Genomic DNA, 15,333 nt, shown 5'->3' on the forward strand with positions numbered 1-15,333 from the left:
AAAATACATTCCAGCAGGAATAAATCTTACTTAAATGCTAATGTATTTTTAAATATACTGTTATTTATTGAGTGGTAGTTTTTTTAAAAAAAATTATTGTAAGACATCTTGTGTTGGTCAGGTTTGGGAGGCTGCTTTTATGTCAGTCGGTGTGAATTGTTATATCATCTCTCTGTGTGTCTATTTGTGTGCTTCTGTGTATTGGGGAGAGGTTATGATACCGTGATGCCACATGATGCTGTGAAGATGACTTACATTTAGGCTTTTTGAGGTAACTGGATAATTTCTTTGGACCTGGATTTCTGAAGCAGCAGGCAGCTTTTAATTTGGTTTATTGCTATTCTGAGATTCAGTGCACAATAGTAATGTCTGACCAGCAAGGTGTAGCACTATTCTTCCTCCTCCTCCACTTTCTATTTCAACCTGTAGTCTTCTTTGCTTGATACCTGAGGAGCTACATGGCAAAACTATAACTCCAACTTTGTAAACTTGGCTAAAATATATACGTAAGTTGCTCTGGAACAGTGCTAATAAATGTGGCTTAGAAAATCAAGCATACATTCATAATTATATCATTACTATGTTTTAGAAACTAGCATTGTTTTTTTTTTTAAAAAAATGTTGATTCTTTCCTGCCCTGTTTATGATATCTATCCATGGAAAGGACATGAATTTAAGTATATTTTTAATGTCAGTAAGTGGAAATATATATATTTTCCTACAAGTCATAATGTTGAAATTGTCACTACCTGCCTTATTTTCTGCATGAAAGTGATCGACCCTGACTTGTATGCATAGTATCTATCTAGTATCTATGACGTGGCAAATGAAAAAAATAACTTGCCAGTTGTAAAAGGCACCATAAATTGTGAATCTAACACTAATGACTTGGTACAGAATACGATCATCTTACAGGGAGTTAAGTGCAATGACTTTGTTCTGAGGTGGAGTTGTGGTTTGCCTGATAATGTTGGCTGTCATCTTTTGCTGAATCAAACTCTAATTAAGAAAGAAGAAAAAGATGATAGCATCATATAATCATTGTATCCTTCTTAACTACCAGACACCTAAAGTTTGCATGTGTGTTATAGGTTCAGTGATACAGCCTTGGCCTAGAAAATACATATTCCAGTACATTATAAAAAGAGAGATATTTGACTCTTCCTTTTATCACTTTCCCCATTCAATATTCAGGAATTTGGTGTTCTGAGATGCAATAAAAATTTGGCATAATTCAAAATGAGGCAAACTTCATAGCAAAACAAGAAGAGCAAATGAATCAATAGCAAAAAAGCTTCCAGCTCTTGTGTTAGCTAAGGTATATGTAAAAACATGAGGGTGTCTTGTGAAATCTTAGAAGTCAGAGGGAAAACAGGGAAATTCGGCATCAAGGTTTCAACCCCTTGTGGACAGTCTTCTCCGTGATCAGGAGTGGCAGAATATAATATAATTCAGGAATGAGGGAATGTTGAAAATATTCTTATGGGATTTAATTTTATATAAGTAACTGAATTCAACTTTTCATGGAATTTGAGTGCTCTTGATATAGAATTTCTGTGTATGTGTGTGTTTCTGTAGCCTTAAGCAATGTGTATGATTAAATCAAAGAAAAAAATGTGAAGAATTTTTTAGTTCATTTGGCTTTTCAAACAGGCATTGGAACGAATTACAAACTGCGATTTCAAATGTACTCATACACTCAAGTAAGATACGAGCAAGATCAGAAAGAAAGAATTCTTTGCAGATTTCTTTGCGGTACCAAATTCTGCTTGGAATAATGAATTAGCAGGATTGATGATACAAATATTTAATAGGTCTGTTACAGCAAATAGATAGTAATCAAACTATTAGAAAAGGGACACAAGGAAACAATTAACATATTGGTCCCAAAGAATAAATGCATAAATAGAATCAGTTAATATTTTATAATCTGATTCCATCCAGATGTGTCATAGAGGATTCACAAAATTCTCAGACAACATGTCTAGCACCTGGAGGAAAATAGTTTTGAGTATGAGTGTCAATGATGGTGGATAGTCTGCCAGTAACAATCAAAATAATTTGTTCAGTAACATTTTTAAAATGTAGATATGTTGATTTGATAATTTTTATATTGCTTCTTTTTGGGGTTCCATTAAATTGTCATCACAGAATAGAACTCTGAGTCTGAAAATAGGCTAGCTTAAAATCAGTTGAACAGCCACACATTAATTATATAAAAGTTGGAATAAGTTGACTTTGTTAAAAAGTGTTTGCTAAGAATTAGGGAGGAGAGATCAATAGTGTTCAGAATTATCTTTTTTATGCAGTTAAACATGTGTCCATTCCTTTATTGTTTGTATTTATCCACTAATTAAGACTTTTTCCACCTAGATTGATTCAGAGTAAAAAGTAAGAAACAGAATTGAGATGGATGCCAACAGCTCAGAGGAGGAAGCCAACCCATTTATATCTGCAATAGTTAGCTAAAATAAGTCATTTTTTGAACCTATAATTTCGTACCACCTTTTATTGAATGTTAAGTAGCTGTAAATAAAAGACAATATAGTACTAGAACAGGTTATTTCTCTGATATTGTGGCTGCCCATTACATTATTCAGTTGTGGGGTCTGATGGGATTTTATAAAATATTAAATTGCCTAAGTCTGCTGCATTAATTAAATAATTAATATATTAGAGTAGAGCAGATGAAATACTATCCTTGAAATAAATTATAACAAGCAAGTTGATATTCCATATTTATTTAGTTACATGTCTAGCTTTGTTCTTGATATAATAACATTTTTTAATGAAAACAACTTCTGCCTCCTAGAACTTTTTCCCAGAATAGATAATTAGAAATAATATAACAACACTAGTAATCCTGCTGGGTAGGTATGTATAGGCCACAATCAATTTTATAATAATTTGATGTACCAATTTAATTGAAAGTAAAAGGTAAAATATTTGAAATAAAACATTCTATTTATTATGTTGTAATTTAATCATTACATATATATCCAGTTTAAAACAAGTTTATAACAAATCTTTGTTAAAGGAATACATTAAATTTTATCTCTATTGGAACATTTAATTTCTCATTTAGATAGTAAGAAGCTTAAATAAAAAGCTGTCTTTTCCAATTTGATCTACTGATTAACACTGCTAGAAAACTAATAATATAGAAACTTGTTTAAATAGTTTTTTTTAAAAAAAAAAGAGCAGAAGACCAGTGGGCAAAATGTAATTTGGGAGTTGTCCAAACTATTTTTATCCTGTTCTGTTCTTTTCTCAAAGTTTCCATTTGCCTAAAATAGTTCAGCAACCAAACATTTGACAGAGCAAATTAGTGTCTGTGGCTGGAGTTCTGTATCTTTTAATCTTTCCAAGTTGAAATTCGATTGCCTCTTATTAGAAATACATCAGGTAGTACTTACCTCACTGGTAGAAAATTGGCAGGAAGGTAACATTTATTTAAACTGATGAAAAAAGTCTATGTAATAGTTGTGCATGAAGGATAGATGTATATTTTATGACTGAACTAAAGATTTTGCTTCTGGAATCTCAACTGTAAATTTATTAAATAATGCCACAAAAGTGCATTTATTTTTGGTTACATCATGGCTTGCTCTTGATTCCTCTTATTTTTTTTAGAAAGAGACAAAATTTGTAGAGTACTGGAATGCAAGGCATGATAAACTACTGACTACCCCATCCCTTTTTGTACATCTTAGAACTGCTTGGAAAAAGAAATGTTCAAAACATGATAGTTCATTGAAGATTTTTCATTGATTTATTTTTCATAGTGAATAAAAGGGTATGGTATGACAAGCCTCTTTAAAAAAATGAATAAACAAATGAACAACTCTCCTCGTGTGCAAAAACATTTCTAGAAATCTGTATTCTGTCCACTTGAGTGATGCCATTGACTCCATCAAAGCTTCATGAATAGAATAATGCCAAAAAAAGATTGTGGCCATTATTGTTGAAAGATTACCCATCCATTCTCTAACCTTACAATTTCAGTGTCTTAGAAAGCCACTTAAAACTTTTGCTAATATGTTCAGGTCTTAGTGCTTTAATTTATAATGTATATAAATAATAAACACAAATATATATCCATGTATTCTTACACCATATATTTATTTTATTTATTTTTATTTTATTAAATTTCTATACTGCCCTTCTCCCAAAGGACTCAGGGCGGTGTACAGGGCAATAAAATGCAACATACAAAAGTTAAAAAGAAAATTAAATTAATTGGCCATAGCAATAAATAGTTAAAATAAACTCAAACCCTTAGTCCAGGCTGGCCTGTTCAAACAACCAAGTCTTCAGATCATATATATATATATATGTTTTCTGAGGTTTTCGCGGGTGCCTGTATGTGGATCCTTGGTTTTTTCGGGTTTTTCCCCGCGTAGAACTAAAGGTGTAGGCGCAACGTTTCGACGGAATCCCATCCGTCATCATCAGGCTTTAGCTTCCTTCTTCTGGGAGAAGCATGTGGCTGTTTGTTCCTCTTTTTTAAACTGCCAGAGGGGGTGTGTTCTGTGGAGGTGTGCTCTGATTGGGTAGGGGACCAAGTGTGTTCTGATATATATATATATGTTCTATACAGAATGTACACAAAGAAATACAGCATTCTCAAGAAAATTGGAATCAATATCCAATAATATTGATTTGAAGTAAGACATGGACTTTATTCTGTTTCAGAAATTAGTCTCTATCTATCCCAGGGTGCTTTTTCAAGAGGCAACTGGACTTTCTTTTTTTTCTTTGAAGACATTTCACTTTTCATCCAAGAAGCTTCTTCAGTTCTGACTGGATGGTGGAGAGTGGAAGGATTTATACTCCTTGCAGACAGCTGGTCATTTGCATTCTTTTAGAGAGTCGTTGAAGCCACTTGGAGGTTTATCTGTGTCCTCAAGATCATGAGTAGTGCAAATGGGTGTGGAGCCTTCTTGGAACTGCTGAAAGGACTGTGTTGTAGACTGGAGATAGATGATATCATAACCCTCCCACCCTCCCCCATAGGCATCTCCATAGGCATTTAGTTTCTATCTATTTTTTTAAAAGTGAGACACAAAAGATAGAACTGCCATCAAAAATAGTAATTTTCACTGAAGTTTCTAATTTAACAAAAATATTTTGTAAAAATTTTTTCATAACCATTACTCTTTTAAAACTACTTGTGTTTTTAAAAGTTTGTCAGGAGTTATTAATTGAAGAAGTACTTTGATACTGGCAAAATGATTTTTCTTATACCATTTTCCAGTGAGTCTCTCTACATCAACTTCATGGGGAAACCTAAGACTGGACTAATAAGTCAAGCAACATTTTGCTTTTTAATGCTAGCTTGTGGTTTAAAATGTAACGTTTCTTTCTAATTATAGCTAATGACTTGCCTCTAATACAGTTTTAGAAGAATGGAATGCTTTTTCAATTTTTGAGGAACCACTCTTGCCATTTGCATCTACTAGTCTCATTAGTGCTGGAGGATGGGTATATTCCAGATCTTATCTATTACGGAGTGTGGGGCCTGAAAAGAGGTTTTGTCACTGTTTAGAATACAATTCATCCAGAGATTAGAATGGTGTTGATTATGTCAACTTTTCCAGAAAACTTGAAAGACATTGTTCTGTCTCTGGGCATGAAGATCTGGAAAGTATTTGAACCTATGCAATGGCTCTATTGATTTCTGTTGTGGCTTATGTGCATACTGTTGTCTTTTTATTGTTTTATGTTTTATGCTGTTTTTAATTATTATTAGCTACCGAGTTTCATTAATTTGAGATGGGTGGTCATTCGTACGTATGGATGTACATTCATTCATACATACATACATACATACATACATACATACATACATAAACGGATGGTTGTGAATGCAATATGTATGCCACATTCTAGGCTCAGACTCATAACCCACATCCAGAGAGAACTTATGGAGAGAGAACAAGAGAGTAGAAAAAAGTCAGGGCCAGCAGCATATTCCCCATAGCCTTTCATGAACTTTGAAAACTTCAAGAAGCTGAAGAAGACCAGGAAATTGAAACAGAGTAAGCCAGGGATTTGCATTATTTTTTTTAAATTTCTATTTTTGGTATAGTAACTTTACTCTAGTTTAACTCTCTGTACTTCATAGTTTAAGTTATGTTCATGAGAATAATTTTTTCTTTAAAATCTATGTTTAAGTTCAATAATTTGAACTTTTCCCGATCTCTTGTTTCTGAAGTCTTAGAATTTAACCAGAATAAAAATGAGGGCTGTTTACATTAACATGGAATAACAGAACAGAATTTGAAAGTTTTGAAAACAGATGTTGAAAGAGAATGAAAGTGAGTAATAAATTTAAGGTTTTGCAACTTTATCAGCAGGTGGCATTTGCCTGGGTACACTTAAAGGTAAAGGTAAAGGTACCCCCGCACATGCGTGCTAGTCATTTCCGACTCTAGTGGCCGGTGCTCATCTCAGTTTCAAAGCCGAAGAGCCAGCACTTGTCTGAGGATGTCTCTGTGGTCATGTGGCCGGCATGACTAGATGCCAAAGGTGCACGGAACGCTGTTACCTTCCCACTGTAGTGGTCCCTATTTTTCTACTTGCATTTTTACGTGCTTTCGAACTGCTAGGTTGGCAGAAGCTGGGATGAGTAACAGGCACTCACTCTGTTACGCGGCACTCGGGATTCGACCCACCAAACTGCTGACCTTCTGATTGACAAGCTCAGCGTCCTAACCCACTGAGCCACCGCGTACACTTAGCTGGGCTTAAAAACTAAGCAGAGTCAGGCACTTGGATGGGAGCTCTTCGAGGAATGTTTTAGCTGCAGGGTAGAATGGTATGTTGATAAAATGTCACAGAAGAAAACGATATCAACCTTCTTCCATATTGCTGCCAAGAAAATTACATCAACATTGAGCTTGACTTGAAGGAAAGTTTATCTTTACTTTTAAATTATCAGAATACTTGGAATGAAACTCCCTACATTTCTAAGAATTGTGTATGCATGCAAGTCCTTAGGGCAAACCAGCTTTTTAAATATTTTATAGCATGTTCAGAAAGATAATATATAGTGATAAGTGAAACGGCATACTTTTTAATAGAATGGATTGAATCTAAAGAAACAGTATTGCCTTGTCAGTCGTCCTGTCAGAAAATTCAAGATTCCTTTTGCTTTGAATGCTAGTCCTATCAAGCTTATGGCCACCTTCACATTGAGGTGTTGTTTGATAAAGAGGCTGCTCGTCTTATCCAGTAAGGGATTAAATATTGACAGATGGTTAACTAGAATATCCATATGCTTCCAGCAGTTTGTCATATATTGGCTTCAGAATACAAATGCCAAAAGGCTAACTTGGAAGAGTCCTGTTGCTATAGTCACAAGGTGAACGAGACAAGATGTGGTCAGGAGATACAGAAAATGTCTGGATTTCCTCCGCTCTCATAAAACAAACCAATTTGTTTCAGTTTGGAGTTCTCTCCATCCATATTTGGCTTTCCTGGCAAGACCAGGCAAGTTTGAGCTAAAGAAAGGCCTATTACCTGTTCTTTCACTCCAGGGAATTTAAAATAACAATAAGATGGCTGATCTCAGCTGACAAGTTGTGCCGTGTTGAAAATATTTACCCTGCAGAAGACTGCGGAACAGAGAACACACATTCTGAGAAGCTGAGCTGTCTTGGATGGAACAGTGGATAGTAATAGTTGAAGATGGTCATTTTTGGTCATCAGAACTGTAGCATCCTCATGGAATTGGGTCTGTAGATTTTTGTTGCAATTATGAACAAAAAGATAATCTCTCATACATCCCGTTTTAATATGACTGTTCACACTCTTTCCAGTTGCCAAGTTTTACTGTTTACAGTTGACCTGTAACATCAATATTGGCATCCACATATCTTCATTAATATGTACCTGTTGATCAGCATATGGGCAGCATGCTTAGTGAGAAATGGCAATGTGATATAAATCTCTTAAGGTGGTGTAAACTAATTCTTCTGCATTGAAATAAAAGTGAGTTATTTCCCTGCTAATACTTTCACAGTAGTATATTTTGTATTCATGTCTTTCCCATCTTGTTTCCAGAACATCTGAAAGGTGACATGTCCCATTAATCCATACTATTAGCAGTATTTTCCAGGGATGATAGAAGTTGTAGCCCAGAAGATGATATGCTGGTAAAGACTAACCTGTTAGTTTGAATATTAAGCAGGCTTTGCCTTTATTTTGCATCTTCTAACATAAGAGCCAGTGTGTAACAAGTTACATTATTATGGTTGGCAGCACAATAAGCCAGATATTTAGACTGCATTAGGCATTTTTATTCACTTATCACTCCTTCTCAAGCACCTGGAATAAACAAACATTGTTGTTTAATAATATTAAGCTATTGTCACAGGATGTAAACTGATCTAAGTAAAGCTGCCTTTTGCAGTTTACTGATGGTGTTTTTGTCATTGCTAATGATGTTCAAGAGGTGTTTCAGATGTTTTAGGATTGTACCCAAGGTGCCTATTGCTATTGATAATGTCTTTGTTTTCTTTTGCCACAGTCATTCTACTTGTATTTTGTGATATTGTCCACTTCTTCCTCTTTTCCAAGTTCTGTCTCCAAGTTCTGCCATGCCCACTATCCAGATACGTTTGGCTTCCTTATTCACAATTGTGGGTATTATGTGGTAGGTGCTTGTCTGTTGGAATTATTACAGCCCCAGAATACTTTAGCTTTTTCTATTTTGTAATCCCACCAGTTCATGTTTACAAGCAGATGTTACTGTTGCTAAGAAAGGCTTTGTTAATGACTTTTGCCACATTTTACGACCTTTCTTGCCACAGTTGTTCAGTAAATCACTGCAAGTGAATCACTTGTTAAGTTAGTGACATGGTTGTTAATTGAGTCTGGCTTCTCCATTAACTTTGCTTATCAGAAGGTCACAAAAGGTGATCCCAGGACACTGCCACTGTCATAAATATGAATCATTTGCCAAGTGCCTGAATTTTGATCATGTGACCATGGGAATGCTGCAGCAGTCATGTGAAAAACAGTCTTAAGTCACTTTTTTAGTGCCATTGTAACATTGAATGGTCACTAAACGAACTGTTGTAAGTCAGGAGGACTATCTGTATTTACACATTCTATGCGTTATTATTTGTCTGTGTTAACTGTGCCTCAGTTAAGTTCAATTCAGTATGAGAGATGATAGGGAAGCCTTTTACAATCTTAAAATATATTTCCTGAACTGCAGTCAGTGTTTGAAAGTTTGGCATTCTTGTAGTTTACTTTTATTTTTTACATTGCTAGAAATGCTTAAAATACTAGAAGAGGACTAGTTTAGTGCCACTGTTGTTGGACAGTGAGATTAGCAAGATTAGAAAGTATAATATGGACTAGACATTTTAAGTAAAAATCACATTAGGCTGCAGCTTCCCTGAAAACAGAAAATATATTATGGAAAGAACTCATTAGATCCTTTACCCATGATGTGCTAGTTTTTTACAGAGGCTGCCTATGTGGAAGAACATTCCAAAATGGTATTTCTTACTTGCATTTTGAAATATGTGATACTAGAGCTCAAATTTAATTAAAATGACTAGATTTAAATGTAGTGGCTGGGGAAAAAAATCTTTATTCGACTAATTTAATTTAAAACATCTGCATCCTGTATTTTTACTGTGCTATTCCCCCTTTGTTTGCACAGGAAGGTTGTGTTGATCATTGTGTGTTCCCTTATACTCCCACTTAACTGGTTAGCATTTGCTTGCAATGTTCCCTGGCAGTGGCATAGGCATTTACATCCTGAAATTGTTTTTTCCCCTCCTCCAAATCTTGACTCTGTGACTTTTATTTAAAAGTGACCCAGGAGTCTTTAATTCAACATACTTTGTTCCAGAAATATGTTTTGAATCACTCTTAGACTTACCATTAGTTCAATGTCTTGCCTGGTGCACAAGGGCCTTTTTAATACTGAGAAGGCTATATTATGAAGTAACATTATGGCACTTGGCCTCCTTCACATGCTTGCCAGGCTTACCATCCGATCAGACGCCAAAGTAGTGATTGCCTTTTAAGGCAAAGTATTGCTGTGAGAATATGAAATAAAACCTTTTCCCCGGGCATGGAAAAAACACTCTTCCTTCCTTCTCTTCCTAAATAAACTACCAGTGAGTTGTTGTTTTTTTTAAAAAAAGTGTTTTGCTTTTCTTTGTATTACCTTCTTTTGTGAGAACTATTTCACTGGACCCACAATTAGCTCATGTCTAGAAAAGATAAGTTGGAAAACGATTTCTCACTTTATGCAGCTCAACAATGGAATTTCCCTTTGTTTTTTATTTAGTGAATCTTCAGGAACATTTACTGGCTGTACCGTATTGAAAATATTTTATGTGTTTTCCTTGAAGAGAAAATCCTGAATAGCATGCTCATCTCTGTGAATAGGAAACCTTGCAATAAAGCTTGCCTACCAAAAAACACTATACCCTTGCTTCTGGTACCAATAGTACTGGTATTTTTTTTCTCTGTCAAAATATTCAATATGAAAATTCAGTGAATACATGCTTGTACATGCACTGGAATGTTTCTGGAATTTTTATAAAACCAATTTTGTTTTTTTAATAGACATAGATAACCAGTTTCTGTCTGAGAGACTGAAGGAAATAAAAAGCAAGTACAAGAATGACTAATGTGCAAATGTGGGTGGAAACCATTATTTTTTTCATTGTTGCTTGCCTAATTAGAATAATAAAGTGCCGGCAAAAATTAAAGAGCTGATGCACTTAAATTTATGAGTAATGGAATTATGTTTGTCTTGAAAGACAAACATAGCATTTTGAAAGGAAACAGAGGTGTTGACAATTATACTGAAAGAAACTTTTCCCCTAACCCAGGGCTTTTCTGAGTCTTGGGCAGTCTAGATCAGGGCTTTTCAACCTTTTCACCCATTGTACCACTTTTAGGATATGGCAACATCCGAGTACCACCAGTCGCCTAGCGCGGTGTCAAAAACTAGACAAAAAAAAGGAAAAAAAGTGATGAAGTACAGGTAGTCCTCGACTTACAACAGTTCGCTTAGTTGACTGTTCAAAGTTACAGTGACACTGAAAAAAGTCCCCCCAAGCCACAGCCGAGCAAGACGCCTGCCTGCCTGCCTGGTGGCGCTCTTCCTTCTGTCCGAGGTTTTCATTGTTGTGAGCATTTCTGTTGAGGATTGGCAGCGGGGGTGGGATGGAGGGGGCTGTTTGGTTTTTATCCCCCCCCCCATCTGCTGGGTGGTTGCAGCAGGTTTTGGTCACTTCACATGACCCTGGGACACTGTGACCCATTAGCAGAAGCGCCAGGATCAGCGCAGAGCTCCAGATGGAGCCTGGCGCTGATCCTGGCACTTCCACTGAGCCCTGACAGCCCCGAAGAAGCGCTGATCCTGGCGCTTCCGCTGAGCCCTGACAGCCCTGCAGCTCCAGCCATCTCTCACTCAGGCTTGTGCGGTGCTGCCACCGGTTCAGCTCATTCCCCTCCCCCCGCTACCACTTTTCTAGGATGCTTGCCTATAAATATCAGTAATTTTAAATGCTTTCAGAAGTGCACAACTTTTCAGGCCAAAGAGAGATTTGGCTTTTAAGTGGTAATGCTAGAGACTGAATTCCAGAAATGGGTGGAGTCAGGTGAGTGAAAGAGGTGGGGCCATGATAATACTAGACTTGACTGAATATTTAAATTAAATGTAATGAAGATAATATGACCATTTCCTCTCCATTTGTTTTTGGTTTTTATTAACTTGGCCACAACTTGGAGAAGGGTTTGAAGTGGTGGTAGATGACTATGGGTTATTTGGAATGTTTACTTTACTACATGAAATGTTTACAACTATTAAAACTTATTACTTTGTCTTGTATCGTTATTGACGTGCTAGTACCGATAAGTGGAGATAATTAACATGTTAGATCAGTTTATTGCCAGTCAAATATTTAAATCATTTGCATTATTGCAAAATAAATTTAGATTGCTTAACATTGTGAAATGACAGTATATTACATTAAAATATTTCTTGATTTCACAAGTTGGTTTAGAGGCAGAAGCAGCTAAACTCCCCAATTATTGTTTATATTGGATTTTCTGTATAAACACTTGAAAGGTTATTGCTAAGGTGAATATTAGTTAAAAATCTTATTTTAACAAATTGATTACTAATCTTAAAGAATATGAAGTATTCTTTCTAGCTCAGCAAAGATGTTTTTCATCATTTTTTCCCCCTCAGAAAGATGGGGAGTCTACTATGCTGAAAATGTGAAATGGATGAAGGGACATCTACTCATATGATATTACTTTGTCCTGCTATTGCCACATTTTGGTTTAGTTTTCATAATTGTTTGAAAAGAAAATCAATACAATGTAAAGATATGAATGTATGTAAAGATAATGAATTACATATTAAAAATTTGGATTGTATCAAGTGTTATGGCTTTGAGAATATAAAAAAATAATCTGTAGTGTTAAAAAAGAGTGTAACCCACCAATTTTAAAATTTGGATTGCCAGTATGTGTTTGATTTCTGTATTGACTTTTGATTAATATAATGGATCAAGTTATCAGTTTTATTCTATGTAAGGGTTTAATATTAAGTGTAAAATAAGGACTAAAAGATTTTTCATCTGTAATATATTTTTCTTCTTTCATTTCACCTATCCATCATAAAACAGTAAAAAGACTTGATGGATGCAGGGCAAAAGTAAGTGATAGAACTATTACATGTCAGTCAGGATACTTCAGCAGCCATATTTTTAAAAACTGTTAGAAAGTCAAATATATCACTGAGGAAGACAGAATTGTCAGAGGTGCAGTTGGGACTGGGATTTCAAGGTATTATCTCATTTTCTATTGAAATGGCAAGAAATAATCCTTTTGTTTCTTAGTGGTTGACCACTGAAAATCCACAATATGATTTCTGAAACCATATAAAAAAGTTTACATGTAGCCTGAAGACTGCAAGTTTCATGTCCTCTTTGATGAATATATCTTAGAAACAAATAAACATGAAACCTAAGCTGTAATAGTGATGTGATTAGGTATATATCTGAGGTAATTATAAAGCATTATGAATGTGATAAGATGTATGGTATTTATCTTACAGCTAACACTTCTCCAGATATATCTAAGCTGACATTTTCACAATACTTCATGTGTGTTTCTAATAAATTAAACAGAGTAATTTGTAAAACTATGGTGTAAATCATTAATGGTGCAATCGAAGGTGGCATGTCACAATGTTTGGGGTGACTTCCCAGCATTCATCCACACCTGACAATAGCTATTCTGAAAAGCATGCCCCATTCTCGTGTGATTTTTGGAGAGTGCAGTGGCCGTGTTCAAATAAGGTATGGTCTTGCGCGGCTACTGGAATCTTTGGAAATTGTATGAGAACACAGCATGCTTTTGCATGGTGTTTGGAAGCTACAGAAGCCCTGGAAGAGCATTTGCTAAAGCTGCTTTAAGAATTATGGGCTTGTAAGATCTGGAATTGCCTTGGGCCTGTCAACAGAGAACATTGCCTGAAAATAAGTGACACGTGGCAGATCCTGAGATCATACGCATGAGTAAATTGCTTTTTAAAAAAAGTAAATATATATAGAAATAATTGTTTCTCTTTTGTTGGGTAGAGTGGGGGCTATAACACACAAGCAGAGTCAATTCAGACATTTTCCAAATCTCCCAGAATATAACTTAAGCCATCATTGTTACCGTGTCATCCAAGACTTCAATATGTCTAGTCTTAATATTACTAGATGTAATAATGCATTCTCCGCCAGTTTTCCCCCCATAAATACTGCACGATGCCATGCCATTCCACACTATACCACAAGGTTTTTACTTTTATTTTGTATAACAGTTAATTAAACAAGAAAATCATCTGAAAACCCCAAAATCATGTTTTGAAATTTGCTAAAATCAATCAAAAGGACATGCTGTTCTTGTGACAGCAATAGTGTTCATTATTAAACCTTCATTTCTTTCTGTGCTTGACTAATTGATGAACAACATTTTGTGTCCACCATTTTTTCTTTCTTCGGAAGTGAAAGTCTATGTAGGAAACAAGGCTCAGCTTTGTGTTTGATTCTCTCTTGAAGATAACCATTGGAGTTCTGAGGAAAATTACTTTTGTGCATGTTTTCCTACTGGATTTAATTTTTAATTCCTAAATATTTTGACCCCCAAAGGACAAAATCCACAATAGGGCATCATCAGAATGTTATGCCTCTATGCATCATATTTAATACTTTGTGCTGTGAAGCTAGTTGTTTTACAGAAACCAGCCAAAAGTGAGTGTAGTAATATTTGAACATTATGCTAAGTTACTGTTATCATGGTTTATTGAATACATCACAGTAAGATAAGATATGTAATAGAAATCATAGTGGTTGGGTTCATAGGACTTGTTAAGCAAAACTCAGCCAAATGTATTATGGTTTAATTAATATGTGAGTATAACTGTATTGAATTATGTAACTAGATAGCATTGTTACATCCATCTAGAATTTCCAGCATCTTGTGTTCTGTGCTGTAGCTTATTAAATTTGTTAAATTTTCATTAGCAGGTTGATGGTAGAATTTATTATGAGAACCCTCTGCAACGTGGTGCTCATAAGATGTTTTAAAACCTATTATATATCTCCATTAGTCACACAGATGAGAATTTAGGGTGGAAAAGTTGGAGGACATCAGATTGGGGAAAGTTTTATTATGATTTTACAGGATTACTAGTTTTATAACACTCCATCTGGTAACTTTCCTGATCATTACCTGAAGTATGTGCACGTGTGTGTATACACCCCTTCAAGGCAGTCTTGATTTCTGGTAATTACATGGACAACTCTGTGCAGTTACCTTGACAATGATTTTTGGGGAATGGTTTTGCCATTATTTTCTTCCTAGGGCTGAGAGAGAATGACTGGTCCAAAGTCATCTAACTGGCTTTGGGCATAAAGACTCACAGTTTCACAGTTTCTAGCCTGATACTTTACCACTACATCAAACTGGTTCTTGAAGTACATCAAGAAATTAGTATATTTCTTGTTACTTACCCTGGAGTATGTCTGAAACCTAGAGGGCACTGGGGAATAAAGGAAAAAAAATAATAATCGCCATAGGTTTGTTTGGTTTCATGGTCTCCTCAAATTGGACAACTTTGTCTATTTACCCTAGGATTGAACTCAGAAATTCTGTTGCTAAGTGAGACATTTGTTAAGTGAGTTTTGCCTCATTTTATGATCTATCTTGCCACCTTTGTTAAATGAATCACTTCAGTTAAGTTAGTAACATGGTTGTTAAGTGAATCTGGCTTCCTCATAAAAGGTGATCACA

General features: G+C 35.3%; 1 protein-coding gene across 5 annotated transcripts in view; it reads left to right on the plus strand.

The window, feature by feature from the left end:
• The window catches only part of MOB2 (MOB kinase activator 2), a gene marked incomplete at its 5' end in the record, with an annotated part of 130,129 nt that overhangs the window by 97,392 nt on the left and 17,404 nt on the right, over positions 1-15,333 (plus strand). The gene's annotated exons all lie outside the window — the stretch shown is intronic.

Source organism: Vipera berus (assembly GCF_964194415.1).
Source record: "Vipera berus genome assembly, chromosome: 1".
Lineage (NCBI taxonomy): Eukaryota > Metazoa > Chordata > Lepidosauria > Squamata > Viperidae > Vipera > Vipera berus.